Below are 15,536 nucleotides of genomic sequence, written 5' to 3' on the forward strand. Positions count from 1 at the left end.
TCAGAGGGATATACAAAGGAGGGGGTCAGCCAAATGACCAACTGATGGATTATAGACATAGCTCACATATTTTTAGGACATGGAGATGCTGAAGGAATGACAGAGGAGACACATAGTCTGCTGATCCGAGATAAAGACACACATTGAGCTAAGTGCAGGGACAAAGCAAGCCTATAGCATAGAGGAATGTATGGTATTTTTAGTATAGCTGGACACGCTAAAAACAGAGGAGACACATAGTCTGCTGACCCTAGATAACACACAAAACAGGAGAACGCATTAAGCTGAGTGCAGGGAAAAAGCAAGGGTCTTGTCATCATTATAATCTGACGGAAAGCAGATATGGGCGTTATTGGGCTGAACAAGCAGGATGCACGGATTGGGATGTAACTTCATTTGCATGTGGGATGGACTGATGTGTGTATAAATCAGAGCGGGTGCTCTGAAAAAGGTGTGTGTTCCGCGGACCACTCCGGCTTGCGATACTTTTGTATTAAAAGTCTATTAAATTCACCAGTTCTTGTAAGCGTCATATTTGAACCGATTTTCCACGACAAGAGCTGCCCAGTGACGCGAGCCTACCAGACAAGCTAAATTACTTTTATGCTCGTTTCGAGGAAAATAACACTGAAAATGGCATGAGAGCACCAACTGTTCCGGAAGACTGTGTGATCACGCTCTCCGCAGCCGATGTGAGTAAGACCTTAAAACTGCTCAACATTCACAAGGCCGCCGGGCCAAAAGGATTACCAGGACATGTACTGTGAGCATGCACTGACCAACTGACCAACTGGTGTTTTCACTGACATTTTCAACGTCTCCCTGTCCGAGTCTGTAATGCCAACATGTTTTAATCAGACCACCATAGTCCCTGTGCCCAAGAACACTAAGGTAACCTGCTTAAATGACTACCGACCCGCAGCACTCACGTCTGTAGCCATGAAGTGATTTGAAAGGCTGGTCATGGCTCACATCAACACTATCATATTTTACTGCTGCTCTTTAATTACTTTTTACTTTTATCTCTTATTCTTATCTGTATTTTTTTTAAACTCCGTTGTTGGTTAGGGGCTCATAAGTAAGAATTTCACTGTAAGGTCTACTACACCTGTTGTACTCAGCATTTCACTCTAAGGTAACCTGTTGTATTCGGTGCATGTGATTAATAACATTTGATTAGATTACATGTCTCCAAAACAGCAGTTAGCCACTGATTCCTACAAAACCACTCATTGTTGAATTTGCGATTTCCAACTTGTTGTGTAATGTCCAATGGCCGATGAGCACCGATACGTTTTATCTATAATTTCTCTTCATATGACAAGGTTTGAAAAGGATTTGCCAGTAGATTGATGACTTCATTCTCGATTATGACTGCTTGTCTAGATTTTGATGTAACGTGATTTGATGTCATTTTATCCATGGCCAATGACCTTGAGCCTTCATTGATCGGCACTACTAATGTAACTCTATGGCAGCAGCCAAGATGCTTGAATTTTCGAGCTCTCCCCATAGAATTTGCGGTGACGTAGTGTCCCCATGACTGACAGAACACTGAGCCAATCACGGCACAACTAGAGAACATTAACAACCCCTACGCTCTGTGTTTTCCACTGGCTGCCCCATCACCACAGAGAGCAATGAGCTAGGCTGAAACACCTGCATTTTGGAGCTGCCTTACTCAAGAAAGCAAACAAGTGACCATATTTGTAAGGTTATAGAAGTACATCGGGCCGTTTCTTTCTGCCGATGCAAATTTAAATAAATGTATACAAAATTACCCGATTAGGTCATTTTAAATATTATTATTATACATTTTATACATACAAATTATACCCATCCACAGTTTTTAATGCTGATCAATTGCCTTGCGCAAAGTATCAAAATACTAAAATACTACTTAAACAGGAAAGACTCAAAGAATTATATTAAAATGTTCATTAAAAAAATTGATCACAGAAACAATGAGAAGTAGTTTGATGTCTATTGTCTATTTAAGCTTTCTTTATATTTAAGCTCTGGTAGGCATTCAGTTTTCTCCATCACTCCTCCAAGGTCTGGTCACTTCTCACTCGCTCTCTCCTTTTTCTCCATCCATGTCTGTCTCCACATCAGGAACTTCAGAATGTCTGCGACGCACATCACCTTTGTAAATATCAGCTAGAGAGAAAATAAAACACTTATTGAGATACAGCCTGAAATACGACTCAGTTTATGCAACTCCCCTATCCCTACAAAATTGTTTTATCAACGGTTTTTTTGTGAAATATTTCCATTTCATTATATTCTTCCTGCCTTGAAAACTGTGTTGTGATAATGAACTTCCCTGCTGACAATCAAATTGACATGCTTGCCTGTTTTATTTAATTAATCACTTCTGTGACATTATGCCTCTCTGCCCCATGCAAACTTATCGATAACAACACTTTTTAAGGCAAGAAGTTCAAAAGCCTGTTTCCCCATTGGCCCCTCTCCAACTCATTTTCATGGCCAGGCCATTTGAAAGGAGATTTGAGAGGATTCTCCAAAGATTCTCCTTAGTGGTCATCCCTCCAGACAGTACCAAATACATGGACTGAAAAACTAAACTTGTATATGATGAATATAATACTAATTTGAAGAAAGCTGAAATGGTACCTTGGGTCAGATTGTGGATTGGTTGATTACTTTTCAGCAATACATAATGATATCTTGTCATACCAGGTTCTTTTTTAAGTTTTGATCTGAAAGTTGGCCCTCAACTCTCCTCAAGCCTTCCAGCGAGGACATTGGAAGTCGAAGGTCTGTCAAATCTGGAACCTCATCCAGGGTTGATCTGTTTGCCTGGAGCTTCTGCAGCTGCAGCAAAATCAGCTTTTGCTGTTGCTTAATCATTTCTATGAAGGTTAAGATCTCACGAAGAATTGCTGCAAAAATACAAAACATAACACAGTTCTGTTTAGCTCAATCCTTGTTGGCCTATCTGAAATTCCAGGTACATTGGCAGCAGCATACCACCGCTAGCTTGCTTCTGAAGCTAAGCAGGGTTGGTCCTGGTTAGTTCCTGGATGGCAGACCAGATGCTGCTGGAAGTGGTGTTGGAGGGCCAGTAGAAGGCACTCTTTCTTCTGGTCTAAAAAATATCCCAATGCCCCAGGGCAGTGATTGGACACTGCCCTGGGGTGACAGGACACTGCCCTGTGTAGGGTGCTGTCTTTCAGATGGGATGTTAAATGGGTGTCCTGATCCCATGGCACTTATTGTAAGAGTTAGGGTGTTAACCCTGGTGTCCTCACTAAATTCCCAATCTGGCCCTCAAACCATCACGGTCACCTAATAATCCCTAGTTTACAATTGTCTCATTCATCCCCTGTAACTGTTCCCCAGGTCTTTGCTGTAAATGAGAATGTGTTCTCAGTCAATTTACCTGGTAAAAATATAAGGTTATTGAACTCATAAGAACGACAAGTGAAGTAAACATATGTTGGATATTTAGGCCATCCACTGAGAAAATGTATATATTTTTTAAATCATATTTGTTATATAGTTGTTATACCTTCCTTTTCTCTTCATATATATGGGGCGGTCATCCTCCTCCTCAGTCTGAAGATCAGATCGGACCACAGCCATAGGAAGCCTACGGCGAGCCTCTTCATATGTGTCTGTAAGGGAATATTAATGTATTGTGTTTAGATTGCAGATACATGTTGTTGTCTCAGGAGGTTGATGTCAGTTATAAATAGTTGACTGCAAATATAACATTAACTCACCTCTAGTGTACCTGACGTTCACATCAAACAAACCCAGGTGCTTGCCGTTTCACTGCCCTTGTGCACCGTTCTGTGGATATACAAGGGGGCCAGTAGCTCATGCCATCCTGGACCCATGATGAAGGCACAACTTCGGTCTCCTTCTTCTCCACAGATATAAAGTCCACAACTTGAAACATGCTGTGTAAACTGAGAATGAATATGCAAAATTTATAGTATTGAAAGTGAGACTCTCATAAAAGGATTAGCACTGTTAACCAGCCAAACACGGGCTGTGGTGTTGATTGTAAACGCTGACCCTCACTGACTCTGAATGTCCCACATTTAGCCCACTAGATTGTGTATTCGTGTCATGGTTATTTTCTAGACATGATTTACTTTTTCATGCTAGTTTGTGACTTATGTATGATCAGTGTAGAAAAGGCCCATGGAGTTGGTGGAATAATCCTTTAATTCATTGCCACTTACTCAGCTGGGCCAGGGGAGCTTTAATTAGGTCAGGTGGAAATGTCCGACAGATCACAACTCCATAAAAGGAGGAAATTGCCGTCGCCTGATCTCACTGCTTTCTCTTCCTTAACTCCGTCTGATCCAGATGTTCTGTGCGTCCATGAATCCGCGTAAATCCACCGACTCTGTTACCTTTCATCTGAACTATCGATCGGGGGAGTGGGCCAACAGTTATTGCTTATCGTTATTACCGCGGAGCGCGGCTTGGAGCGCACGCTTCATATTGTGTAATGTGAATTGTCAATGATCATGGCCCTACGGATCCTCATAGGCCAATTATGCAATCGATATGGTTAATATGTAATGAAATTAATTATATGTACACATGAAGACAATTGATAGGGGGAAATGAGAAACGTCATTGTTTGCTAACTGATCGACTTTGATATCAAACTAATGGGGATTATAGATTGAATAACAACTGTTTGTATTCTTTCATGATTGATGATAAATATTTACGAGCCTAAATGACTCACGGATGATTACTATTGACTTAATGAGTTGGATTGTTGACTTCAGGTTAATTTGGGGTATCTCAAATGGCTCTGAGATACAAATAATAAGATAATACACGTAACGTTAGCTAGCAATGTCAATTAGAAATGTGTAATATCTGAAAATGTAGCTAGCTCGACCATCTTAACCATATACAGCATGGATGGACTCGTCTCCTGTCAGATGTCATGGTTGCCTTTAGTTTGAAGAGGTAATCCTGAGACAGATGTTTTCTCCATCTCTTTAGCTGTCATACTCAAATTCCACTGACAATCATGGCTAGCGGTAAGGTTGCTGACTTTTTCTGTGGCTAAACCAACTAGACTTGTAATTTAACAATTTTATTCGTATTTACAGAAGACAGTATTTACAGAAGACATACAAGTTTGTTATCAAGGTACATGAAAGTTCACATGTTCGAGAAGGCATTTCTGCCAATTTTTTTTATTTTTATTTAAAAGAAAGAGTTTACATTCAAAAGGCTCTCCTGTGAAGTAGTGGTATACGCCTAGTTTCCTGTAACGTGTCACATATGAAGAAAATGTATTTCAGAAGAAGAGAATATGAATAAACTGGCTATGCGCCATGCCATAGGATGTAGGCTAGTTAATTTAGCAGACAAGATATGATTATAAGTCCCATGCCATTATTTTATTTTATTCTAAATTTAATCTCGTCTTTACTAGTATGTACAATTATTAAATAGGCAGGAACAGGAGCTGGGGAAAAATGATGGCATCCGTATGCACTCGAGGCTTCTTTCTGTGGTTCATTTTTTAATATGGTTTTATAGCAGAGCATGTGCTTAATGTTAGCAGCTGAGAAATAAATATAGTAGCAGCTGCCATCCTCCTCTTTTTAATTGCAGCCATCAAAACTCTGCTTTCACACGGCATAAAGAAATGTCTGGCATATAGAAATGTCTGGGCTTATAAGAACACACTTATTTCACAACATGCATCAACCACTATTTGAGGATCATGCAGCCTCTAGTTGCGCGACAGGTGATATTCCGCACAGGTGATATTTCACCCAAACTCTGTATGGCATGGGCTTTCCAACCCTGGTCCTGCAGCTACCCAGTGCTTAATTTGTGAAACCAAGTGAAATCTGTTAGGGAACATTGATAGTAGCATGTTTTCACAATGAAACATATGTCATTAAACTGTTGACAGCCCCTCTCGCTGCACACTCCAGAGGAGAGCGAGGAGATGAAAACGCACGGTGGTGAGATATTCTAGGTAATTTGGCAGCCTATTAATTATGAAAAGGTCAAATATGCCCTATTACTTGGCTATTCAAAATCAAATTCATACAAATTCACTATAAATTGTAACTCTGTAAGCACAATCAATGCACCAACAGCATTGCCTAGGCCTATACATTCTTTCCCAGACTCATGGATAGAATGTTTGGAGTGTAGCATAATGTAACCAGTCCATCCAGTATGCATAATAACACTGTCAACACTCAAAAAAAGTTGATTACTCAAATTTGTTTGATTTAAGTAAAGACATCTCAAAACTGTGCTTATTAAAATGCTTTTCTGCCGTGCGTAATAGGTCTATGCGGTAGGTTTTACGCACTGAATTGTGTAATGGCACAATTATTATTTGAATAATGTTTTTTTCCCGGGCTGGGCACATATATAAACTCAGCAAAAAAAGAAACATCCTCTCACTGTCAACTGCATTTATTTTCAGCAAACTTAACATGTGTAAATATTTGTATGAACATAACAAGATTCAACAACTGAGACAAACTGAACAAGTTCCACAGACATGTGACTAACAGAAATGGAATAATGTGTCCCTGAACAAATAATGTGTCCCTGTCAAAATCAATAAGTATCTGGTGTGGCTACCAGCTGCATTAAGTACTGCAGTGCATCTCCTCCTCATGGACTGCATGTGTTGTTACACGTGGTCTGCCATTGAAAGGACAATCAGCTGTCCACCCTGTCTCCCTGTAGCGCTGTCGTAGGCGTTTCACAGTACGGACATTGCAATTTATTGCCCTGGCCACATCTGCAGTCCTCATGCCTCCTTCTTCTGCAGCATGCCTAAGGCATCTTTATTTTGGTGTTTTTCAGAGTCAGTAGAAAGGCCTCTTTTGAACTGAGGTCCACACTCCAGTACAGTTGGTGGTGGTAATGCACCATAAAGTTGGTTGCCAACCCCCATATAAAGTCCAAAGAAGAAGCCTTAATGCACTATAGTGAACATCTGTCAGAAGCTCTAATGGGGCAGTCCCGTTAGTTCTCTTATATACTGCAGACAAATCATATTTGCATGATATAGCTTATTCATAATTGATTAATCATTAACGTTTGCTTCATTCATGTGACCGACCAATACTGGGTCATGCATGTTACAGACCAATACCTCAGGAGACTTCTTCTCTCTAAGCTGAGACCTTGAAACTGAGATATCCCTTTCTCTAAACAAGGTTCTGGGTGTGAGGATTCATTCAATCAGTCACTTGCATGAACACAGAAATTTGTTTTATAGAAAACCACCAACATAACATTTTCCATCACATGACCTTTGACTGTTTTTAGTGAGTTGGGTACTACCAAGGCATGTCCAAAGTGCATAAAGGGAGATTAAGAATTGTTGCTAGTTCACTTGCATGAGCGGATCCTATCCAGGCAGACTACAGTGTTTTATTTCCTCAAGTGGTTCGCGCTCTGTTTGTCCCTGTTAGGCCCATTTTTTCCTCAATTTCTGCCTGAATGACGTGCCCAAAGTAAACTGCCTGTTGCTCAGGCCCTGAAGCCAGGATAAGTATATAATTGGTACCATTGGAAAGAAAACACTTTGATGTTTGTATAAGTGTTAAAATAATGTAGGTGAATATAACACAATAGATATGGTAGGAGTAAATCCAAAGAAAAACCACCCTAAATTGTTTTTGAGAGAGACCATGCTCTTACAATGGCAAGTATAAGGGCATACTCAATTCTAGCTCCCAGGATGCAATTGCGTCCGCAGGGTGTCAGCAGTCTATGTTCAAGGTTTCAGGCTTGTAACTTCCAAAATGAATAAGAGATACCAGTTTTAGTACAGGGACAGTACAGGAAATTTGTGTTTGCGCTCGCCATGAAGACAAGACACACCTGCTAAAATCGGTTTTCTATTGAACATACTTGTTTCCGTAAGAAATATTGTAGTTTGATTATATGAGTAGATTACTCAAATCGATGGCGCCAACTAAACAGACTTTTTGGGATATAAAGAAGGATTTTATGTAACAAAATGACACTACATGTTATAGCTGGGACCCTTTGGATGACAAATCAGAGGAAGATTTTAAAAAAGTAAGTGAATATTTAATCGCTATTTGTGAATTTATGAAATCTGTGCCGGTGGAAATATATTTTGATGTGGGATGCCGTCCTCAAATCGCATGGCATGCTTTCCCTGTAATAGCTACTGTAAATCGGACATTGCAGTTAGATTAACAAGAATTTAAGCTTTCAACCGATGGAAGACACTTGAATGTACCTAAATGTTTAATATCCATAATTTTTATGATTATTTATTTGAATTGCGCGCCCTCCAGTTTCACTGGAAGTTGTTAACAACACATAACAAATTACAAGGCTAGAGAAATCTATCAACCAATATTATCAAACCATGACTGAGACTAATCATAGAGATCCAATCACCCCCAAAAAGTGACTCCTCGACGGACACAGTCGAATGATGCTTTTCACCACCCGGAATGGTAAGGGTGGAAACCGATCTGTTAAAATCAATAAATGAGAAACTGGGCATACTTGAATTAGTCAGTAAAGGTGAAGACGAGCCTCGAGATGAGTGACGGAAAAGCTGCGACAATGGAGAAAGAAACAAACAAGCTAAAAGGTACAGTCAATAAGATGGAAGTGGACTTTAATGAACTTAAAAAGGAGAACATGTTTTTAAGACAAGCCTTACTTTGACATACAGAATAGATCTATGAGAGAAAATCTGGTACTTGCTGGTATCAAAGACAATGGCGAAAATCCTGAAATCGTGGTGAAATAATTCTTTCTTACAGTGCTCAGATCCCAGGCGATGTTTTCAATCCAATTTGAACGTGTACACCGTATAGGACAGAGATGAGCACCCAATCGTTGCCAAATTTGCATTCTTTATAGATAAAATAATGGTTAAAAGCCTGGGTAAAAGACTCGCTGGCACGAAAATAAGCATGAGTGGTCATTTCCCGAAGGAAATTGCAGTACCATACAAAGTGTTGTACCCACTCATCATGGAGAATAGATTAAAAGTGAAACGTGTAGCTCTTGTAGTCGATAAACTATATATTAATAACCAAATGTTACAAGACTACTCCATGGCTATTCTAAATATTCCATAGAGGAATTGAATAATGGAATACCATTCCATGGTAGGAATTGTAATAGAAAAAATATATAGGAAAACAATAAACTAATTAAATAAACTGCAACAACACTATACTATTCCAGATAGGGAATGTGGTAAAATAATGAGCATTCAACTTTCTATTTATAGTATTTTATAAATAGATAAGGCATTAGAATAAAGGATAAGTAGCTAAATAATACATCTTCAAATATAAGGAACTGGAAGACAAAAACACAGCACACAGAGAACATAGAAAGCACAGTATGTGGGTATGTGCGGATGTATTGTGACGTTAGAACTGTCACAAAATAACAATAATTAGACGCCCCTTTTGTTAAGATGGAAACAAAATAGCAGGCCATCTAATTATTGTTATTTTGTGACAGTTCTAACGTTAAAGGTAATCTATTTATGATATTTTGTTTTGTGGTATCGTTTGCTAAATGATCTGGTAAAATGATTGGGAAATCAGGGTGCGTTCATGTTATGTGTTTCTGTGGTTGTGTGATTGTGTTTACAATATAACGTTAATCTTCCAATGGAAAATAATATTTCTTATCCAATTTGGTCATTAAGTAACTGGATCATTTTTGTAATATTCTGCAGAAAAGTAAATTAAATGTATTTTACTGCCGCTTAAGTTAACAGTATGAAAAGGCAGGTTAACAGTAGCCTAACGTTAATTTATAGGACTGAGTAGGTTATCGACACATGCAACGACGAATCAGCAATCAGATAGCAAACTGCTAACAAACCCCTTCTGATTAATCAAGGTGAGTGTTCCCTGAAAATGACAGAAGTTTTTGAATGTTAACCTGTTATGGCTGCAATCGGGATCGATATGACAACTACCAGTGAAAATAGAGGGCGCCAAATTCAAACCACAGAATCTCATAATTACAATTCCTAAAACATGTCTTATATAATTTTAAAGCTTTTCTTGTTGTTAATCCCACCAAAGTGTCCGATTTCAGATAGGCTTTTCAGCGAAAGCACCACAAATGATTATATTAGGTCTCCACAAAACCACAATAAGCACAGCCATTTTCCAGCAAAATATAGCATTCATAAAAACCAGAAATAAAGATAAAATTAATCACTAACCTTGAATTATCTTCATCAGATGACACTCATAGGACTTTATGTTACACAATACATGCATGTTTTGTTTGATAAAGGTCATATTTATATAAAAAAATGTGAGTTTACATTGGCGCGTTAGATTCACTAGTTCCAAAAACATCAAGTGATTTTGCATAGCCCCATCATTCAACAGAAATGCTCATCATAAATGTAGATGATAATACATGTTATACACATGGAATTATAGATATACCTCTCCTTAATGCAACCACTGTCAGATTTTTTAAAAACTTTACGGAAAAAGTAAAAAATACCACAGCCGCAAAGATGGCATCAACATAAACAAGAAATTACATGATAAATATTCCCTTACCTTTGATGATCTACATCAGAAAGCACTCCAGGAATCCCAGGTCCAAAATAAATGTTTGTTTTGTTCGAAAATGTGCGTTATTTATGTCCAAATACCTTCTTTTGATAGGCGTTTGGTATACATATCCAAACGCTAATTCTGGTCAGCGTTATATCGGACAAAAACTTCAAAAAGTGATATTACCGGTCGAAGAAACATTTCAAACTAAGTACAGAATCAATCATTAGGAGGTTTTTAACATATAGCTTCAATAAAGTTCCAACCGGAGAATTCTTTCTTCTCTTCGTGAGCAATGGAACACAAGTGACTACCATGAGGGAAAAGTGCATCACAAAATGGCTGCTTGATGGACATCTGATATATTCTGCTATCATTCACTCCCACAACAACATAGAAGCCTCATTATAATTTCTATTGATGGTTGACATCTAGTGGAACCCCTAGGCAGTGCAACATCATTCATATCTCAAGGGGATTTCATTGGGGACTCTGGTGAATACATACAAGGTCAGATTTCTGACTTCCTGTTTTGATTTCAACTCAGGATTTTGCCTGCCATTGTGAGTTACATTTACATTTACATTTAAGTCATTTAGCAGACGCTCTTATCCAGAGCGACTTACAAATTGGTGCGTTCACCTTAAGACATCCAGTGGAACAGCCACTTTACAATAGTGCATCTAAATCTTTTAAGGGGGGGTGAGAAGGATTACTTTATCCTATCCTAGGTATTCCTGAAAGAGGTGGGGTTTCAGGTGTCTCCGGAAGGTGGTGATTGACTCCGCTGTCCTGGCTGTTATCTGTTATCTGTTATCTGTCTGTTATACTCACAGACATCATTCAAACAGTTTTAGAATCTTCAGTGTTTTCTATCCAATACTAATGATAATATGCAAATATTAGCAACTATGACTGAGGAGCAGGCCGTTTGATATGGGCACCTTTCATCCAAGCTACTCAATACTGCCCCTGCAGCCATAAGAAGTAAATGCAGTCACATTGACACCTAAAAATCTCTGCTCTGTCTCTCTAACCTGCCAGCTAATTCCAGCAGGAGCCCCAGCTCTTCCTCCTGCAGCCAGCCAGTTATTCAGCCAACAAAGGTGATTAAGGTTCCTAAGAATGAATGCAAGTCACTTTCCTTTAGTAATTCAGTTCATCAATGTGTGTTTTAGAGCTGATGTTTGTCAGAAATGACTGAGAAGTTTTCAGAATATAGTGCGATTTCAAACATCCGGTGAAGGTATACTGCAAACGTATCAAGATTTCTGACCTCTATCCAACAAGAGCAGTCTACACTTCATGTTGAAAATAATGCTGTTTATCATAACATTAGTTGTGTTAACAGCCCTGCTTTCGATTCTGAGGTTCCATCATCCAACCTTGCCAAAAGATGAAAGGACCCTCCTCAATACCAACAGGCTAAAGTGTTAACAGGGTGGCTGGTGGCACTTTTTAAAAACTTTGGTATTCTCTATCTTTGCACGCTTGTCAAACTTTGGCAGAAACTCCCAAATAGGTACATGTTGAAATTACAACTCAATTTTGACGGGCTTCCTCTTTTCAAAAGTTATTCTATGCAGCTGTGGCCCTTATTGGGACTAATGCAAGGATTTAACATTAAGAAACCAAATTCATTGGCAGTGTATCTAAAAGATTTAGTGGAAGAAGCAAAACAATTACACTCTGGCTTTATGTTTAAAGGGAAACAACTGTTCATCACAATTAGTTCAGTAACGGGTCCCTGCACAGACTTTCATCAAAGGCATCAAGTCACACATGGGATATGCTGGGTGTGATAAATGTACAGCATATGGTTTGCATTTTCAAGGTAAAGTCTCAGAATCGACTTTCTCTAAAAAGCTATACCTCCTCTGAGAAAGCCTAGGGCTGTTGCTGAAAGACACAGGTGGAAGGCTACAGAATTCAGACAATTTTTGTTATACACTGGGCCACTTGTGCTTTACAATGTTTTGAGTGCACCGGTGTACAATCATTTCGTGCTCCTTTCAGTTGCGATATCAAATCTTGCTTGTCATTCCCTATGTGTTCAGATGTGTGACTGCTAAAGACTTTGCTGGTGTCTTTTGTAGAGCACTTTGCCAGCTCTATGGGGATAAGAATTTGGTATACAATGTGTATGTCCTTATACATACTGCCCTCCCAAGCAAAAAGGCAGTAACTGCTCATTTGGTCGAAAAGTGAGTTGTCATTTTTGTTACATTAAATGCATGCTTAATCATGTGAACAAGTATCCTGCCTCTATTGTATTGTGTTTTGGAGACAATGGGGGTCATATTAGCAGTAACTGCAAAAAGTTACTGTGAAACCAAGGTAAATGGCAGTAACTGAACTTACTGCCTTTTAGCTTGGTTTCAACCTGCCCTTGGCTGCAGTTACTGCGTTTTACCTTTGCATCTTATCATTTTATTCTGATAGTGATGCAATCGAACCTGTATGACACTGACGGACAGCTACACACACATACATTGCTAATCTAGGGATACAACACCATGGCACAGCATTCCCGGGGGGAAATGATGGTTGAACTTGCTCTGAAACGCCGACATCCAGACACTACTAAGAACTAGCTAGCTAAGTAGATCTGACATCAACATGAATTAGCTAGCTAGCTAACTAGCTAGCGAGCATAGACTAATGTTAGAGTTGCGTCAATTCGAATCTGGTATCAGGATAAATATGACACTGAGTCACCGATTGTATACTATGTATTTTTTATTAGCTAAGCAATAAGTGGTAAATGCAATTTTCGTATATACGGGCTCTCTGTCCCACCTCGCAGGGCAAAACAGAGAACTGACTTGTTCCTGACAAAGATATTATAATATACCCTGATGACAGTAGTAGTTCCGGCTTCCGAGCCGGCCTGTCAGAGTAGAGACTGGGCGTGGTTTAAACTTGCTCAGCCTTTTGCAGGCGCTCAGGCGGGTCCCCGCCTCTTGGCGCTTCTGTTGATAGATGTAACTGTTGCTGTGAAGAACATCCATGTGCTCATGCTCGATACCGTTATCTCGCACCTGGCTCCTGTTATCTAACAAAAGACCGCTTGTTCTGCAACCCCACGCTCTGAATGTGCCGCCCCCCAACTCATTGCACAGCACCTGTCTTCTGTATTTTTCCATCATGAGAAAGGCCCATGGCCTTGAAACTTTTAACAATGTTTCAAGTCAGCTATGTTGCATAACACATACATACATCCACACAAGCCAACAGCAGATAATATTCAATCATATATATGGTAATGGCTATAATGTAAAACACAGAATCCAACACTAACAATGCTGCCTACTCTCATAAGAGATCTGCAATTGATGCTAACTTCAATCTATTACCCATATAATGAATTATATTCTGAAATTTCATCTGATGGTTTCTTTGAATCAGTACACCATACACACGATTTCTAGCCAGTGACAGCCACCTAGCTAAAACGTCAAAACCTACCTAGCTAGCATTAGCATGAAGCAATAGATTTGTGCTACATGTTCCCATAAGAAACGATCAACAGTTTACACTAGCTTCAATCTATTATACCTAGAATTAATATAATCCTTATGGTTGTATTCTGACATTCCATGGGTTATTTGAATCCGTAACGTTACACCACACACACGATCTCTAGCCAGCTGACGGTCAGTTGGACGTTCACCCCATACTGAATTGTCAAAAGTCACGCACACTTGTTTTCCGGATGAGCGCACACACAGCATTGCTAGCTCAATAATATCTCTATTCACATGTTCAGGGTTTCTGGCTTTCTTTTATATTCCAGTATTGCATGACTGGCCCGGTCAGGAAAGTTAAAATCCCAAATTGTATCCATCACCTTTGTTGGTGGCATATGTAATTAGTACAACAAGCTTTGACATGCCAAACGTGTGCTCAATGTGTCTGCATCAGTGCCATCTTTACATGAATGCAGAAAAACAGTTTTGCATGACTTCCACCAATCCCTGCAGTGTAGATGATTAGTATCTATGCGGATCAAAGTTGCCATGTGAGAGTGTATTAGTACAGTACAACCACGTCAATACAAGGTTTTATTCCTGTCAATGTCCATCCATGCAATTTTTTTGTATTTGTAAATAAAGATGAACATTTAAGAGCATTTTTGGGAGCAGGTATGACATTTATAGATGAACTGAGTTATGACAGTGAAAATTATTAAGATAATGTTTGCACAAGATAAAATCAACATGGATTATATCCTATATTATAGAATAACTGAAAAGGATTATGATCATATGTTTGCACACCACAAAATGTCAGTATTCATTATTATCATCCATGACAGATTAGAATCATTAGGATGCATGTCCCTGATTATTTGCTCTATTTATTCCAGTTGATTTTGAGGGCCACATTCCAACAAAGATTCCTGATCTACCCTCTTTAACTGAAGTCACAGTGTCAACACTATTTGAATAAATAGAGAACCAGTGGGTGGTCTCTGACTCCTTAGACATCAGTCTATCAGATGAGAAATCAATTGCCAATGATGATGATGACCTTCAGAGTTGGATGTTCCAGTACAAGTGGCAGCTGAGCCCGTGGACACAACTCCAGACAACCTATCAAACAAGAAATCCAAGATTTCACCAATGGGTAAACCATGTGGTCCCAAATACAAGAGGCAATGTGCTCAGAATATTTCAGAGGTTAGACAAAAGGAAATATGGGAAAAGTATCGGGAGATGAAGTATAAGGAGAAGAGGACATGAAAAATATCGCTGTTGGCGCTGACAGTCGACGCAGCAGGTTGTTTCTGTACCATCTCCAAACCAGAGCGGTTCCGCACAACAGGTGTGCAAAGTGTTTTTTCTGACAGCATTGGGCTACCATCCCAAAAATGACAGGCTGATTGTCACGATGATGGGAAAGTCAATCACCACCAAACTGATTCCACCAAAGGATCCGAGGGGAAAGAAAGCT

Source organism: Oncorhynchus nerka, linkage group LG9a (genome assembly GCF_034236695.1).
Source record: "Oncorhynchus nerka isolate Pitt River linkage group LG9a, Oner_Uvic_2.0, whole genome shotgun sequence".
Lineage (NCBI taxonomy): Eukaryota > Metazoa > Chordata > Actinopteri > Salmoniformes > Salmonidae > Oncorhynchus > Oncorhynchus nerka.